The sequence below is a fragment of the Ostrinia furnacalis genome, unplaced genomic scaffold (genome assembly GCF_004193835.3).
Source record: "Ostrinia furnacalis isolate ACB-3 unplaced genomic scaffold, ASM419383v2 OfSCF7604, whole genome shotgun sequence".
Taxonomy (NCBI): Eukaryota; Metazoa; Arthropoda; class Insecta; order Lepidoptera; family Crambidae; genus Ostrinia; species Ostrinia furnacalis.
Genome location: NW_021137843.1, coordinates 377,026 through 380,813, shown reverse-complemented (window position 1 = coordinate 380,813; position 3,788 = coordinate 377,026). Strand labels below are relative to the sequence as shown.

Here is a 3,788-nt window from a genome sequence, read left to right as displayed (position 1 = left end):
CCACCTTGTCAAAGAAAAATGATAATTTGACAGTGACATTTTGTTTTTTTTATATTAATAAGTTCGGATACCTGATTTTGAATACTTTAAGCCATAGACTATCACTCTTTTCTTTCGATAGGCGCGAATTTTTGAACTTAAATTTATCGCTAAAGTTTTAGTTCCTCTGATGGCACATCCGGCGATACTTCGAAGTCACCTCCGAAAATGTCTCGGCGTTACTGACTACAAAGTTTCAGTTCCTTCTGAGGCACATCCGGGCTTACGAGGTTAAAACTCTACTCAAGAAAAAATAAAGAGATGAGACGAGGCAGCATGATCTATGACCTTGGCCTGAGCCCCGATTACGGTAACTTTTAACGTCTACAATCCAGACGCGTTTCTGATTCTGCAATACGATTGGTCAAAACAGCTGACTTACGCTGTTGAACGACCAATCGTATCGCAGAATCGAGAAGCGTGTCTGGATTGTTGACGTTAAAAATTACCGTAATCGGGGCTCAGTTCTTCGAAACGAAATAATGACGTTGACAGATCATGAATGAGACGATTCGTGATGATTCTCGAAAACAGCCCCCTAGACAAAACGCACTTTTTAATCGAATCGAAAATCGAATCCGTCAAAACTCCATACAAAAAAGGGGCTTTTCGACTGGTTTGCGATTATAATTTGCACTTTGTCTAGACCCACAGCTTGTAGACATTGCTCAGAAGTGAGATGGGTCTATAATCCTTCAACAAAGTACCGGCATTCCTTTCAAAAGCTCAGCCGTGATTCCAGTTTTGGGTCAATCTAGCTCTTGGGTCTTCGGCTAGATTTGTGACAGGTGTACGTACAACTTCCGTACGTTCCGTATCTTCCGTCCGTAGAACTTCTCAACCTCTTCCAATAACTCAGGCCCCAACGAGATGTCTCTGCCATCCTCGGTCTTCACTTTGGTTTGTAGGCTTTGGCTAATAGGCAGATCTCTTGCGAATACTTTAGAGCTCTTGTTACGCTCAATCGCTTCTTTTATACGGTCTGTATTAAATTGGCGTAGGTCGCGAGTCAAATACTTGGAGATCTGTCTGTTAAGTGAGCAACATCTTCAGAGGACTGCAGAACCAAGTTTCGTCTCTCTTCCATAAGTTTATTGGTGAGGTCAGAGATCTTTTTGGTTCCTTTTTAACGACGGGTTTTAAAGAACTTAGACCCAATTGTCCACACTACTGGTCGTTTGGACAATTTCTACAAACCTGTCATTGTATTCGTCCACATTTTCTCAGTCTCCTAGGCATTCGAAACTATTTTGCAACTCGAGCTGAAAGCTTTCGGGTTTTAGTTGGAAGGGCGCTGGGCGGAGCGCAGCAGCAGAGCGGATCTTTTCAGAGCCATACGGCTCTGAAAAGATCCTCATATGTACATAATCTCCACTTTGTCGTCGGGCTGTTCCGTGGTCGGTGCGTTTACCTGTATGACCTTCAGTCAATACCGTTTGGTGATTCTGAGTATAAAGTACGCTACCCTCGCCGAAACACTCTCGATCTGGACCGCGTTGTTGACAAGGGACTTGTGGACGATAAACCCGACACCACCCCAGGACTGCTGGACGCCCTCCCGGAAATAGAGCAGATTTCCAGATTTGAGGATTATGGTGTCCTCCCCCTCTCTTCGGACTTCACATAATACTACGATATCCCACCGCAACCTGCTCAGTTCTCCCTCGAGTTCGGCGAGCCTCATGTCAGTCCACAGTGTGCGAGTGTTAAAGATTAGCCAGAGGTCGTCGGAGTTGGTAGCCTGGCATTATCCGGTGATTCTTACCACCCCCCGGGATAGGGGGGCCGCCTGGGACTGGGCCCAACCATATAGAGGGGGGGAAGTGTTTTTTTAACGTTTCGCACGCAGACGCTGCTGCCTGTCCGGCACTGCAGGGCTTTTTGTCGCCTCTTACGACACGACTCCTGTTGGCGGTGGGGAAGAGTACCTATTATTTATGGCCGTCCCCACACGGCACAAAGAAGTTAATGTACAGAAAAATATCAGAAGCAGGGCCGTGATAACCAAAAGTGATATGTACTTCCTTTAGCCTACAGGAAAAGCTATTATCTGAGGCTAAACTAACAGAATGTTACAATTATTCTGCATCTTATACCAAAACGACACACACGATTTCTAAAAAACCCTGAAAAGTAGCAACATAGAAGACGATATTGACGGTTTTACCGGCCCTAACGATTTTGAGGTAGAAGACGATAATAATAGTGATTTTAGTTTTAAGGGTTCGTGATTCCATCGTATAATTTTCGTATTAAATGAAAGATAATGATTTACTATCTAATAAATGGCATTAAAAACTATATTTTATATAGAATGACTTTAATTTTTAGAAATATCACAACAAGAAATCTTACATCCGTTTTGCAAGAAAGAACTAAGCAACAAAATATGTTTTTGCAAGAAAGAACCAACCGGTTTTTATCGATTTACTTTATATTATAACTTAATAAAATTTATAAATCTGATATTCCTAGATAGGCTGCAGTATCCCACATAAGATTAACAAGTAATCATTCATTAATATATTATGTACGCATTTTGCAACATCTGTTTACAAAAGTCTCGTTTTCTCGAAACCACCCTGCTGTGGGTTGGTTCTTGTTTGCATAAATGGGTCCAACTATCGGCCGACGAAAAATCAACGGTGTGCGCCTACTCTAAAACTTCCACTTTAAAAACTTTGGGATTATAGCTTTTTATTTTTATACTTAGCAATATTATAGTTATGTTTCCATGACCCATAATAATAATAAACTTGGCATTATTACTTATTGTGTATTAAGATAAACCTTAAAATGCATACTAGACTCACCTACGAAAATGCTAAATAATTTCCACAGATCTATATTTTTCAAGGCGACAATTTTACTAAAGAATTTAAACCAATTCTCTTTTCCAATTATAGAGCAAACATGCAGTTTGCTTTGCGTTCCTTGGTGTTATCTTATTTAACTTTATTTGTAAAACTTGGTAAATGTTTTGTCAGTGCACTGATAAACTGCTGATTAGTGTTGTTTATCGAAAGGTAAAAATGAGATGCTATCGATACTATCATTGTGCAATAGTATCAATATGGCATATTGAGCATTACTATCAAAACATTGTGGTTTAAAAAATATTAACCAAAACAAATACCTACTTCTGTAAATTTATAGCGATACCATCGATGTCCTGCCCTCCTAGACATATCGTGGTACTTTTTGATCGCTCCGGAAATCGAATCCCTTTATGTAGAGAAGTAAATCTTTACAAATATCTTCAAAATAAAAGTCTTTAGAAACTACAACTATCATGTTTTGCCATTTGTCGAGGGGGGCTGAATATTTTTCAGACAATTTAGATACTTATCGATAGTGAAAGCATCGATGGTTCTGCAACACTATGTCTGATTTTGTATCGAAGATAATATATATTCCTATAGATTAGCACTTGTTACCTACTAGCAGTCCGACAAGTTCTTTTTCGTTTTTAGCCTGAACAACTATTTTTTAACAAGATGCTCTTTTCTAAGCACCGCCAAAAGATACAAAAGACTCCAACGAAAACGTTGAAGGAATTTCCTAATGTCGTATTGCGAACGTATTGTAGTCGTAATAGATCGTATTAAATCATTCATATTACACCATTATTACACATCCCACAAGTCCTAAGCCTACTCCATCTTTGTTTTGTAATGTCTTTTATTTTGAATGAATGAGTGATGAGTACCATTTTGTCTGTGGTTAGTTATGAATGAATGAATGAATGA

General features: G+C 39.5%; 1 protein-coding gene across 1 annotated transcript in view; it reads right to left on the bottom strand.

The window, feature by feature from the left end:
* LOC114365617 (probable isoaspartyl peptidase/L-asparaginase GA20639) overlaps positions 1 to 3,070 on the bottom strand; it is a 6,614-nt gene extending 3,544 nt beyond the window's left edge. Inside the window, exon 1 of the mRNA XM_028322233.1 lies at positions 2,853 to 3,070. The gene's annotated coding sequence lies outside the window, so the exon portion shown is untranslated. The remainder of the gene's footprint in view (positions 1 to 2,852) is intronic.
* Between the last annotated feature and the right edge of the window lie 718 nt (positions 3,071 to 3,788).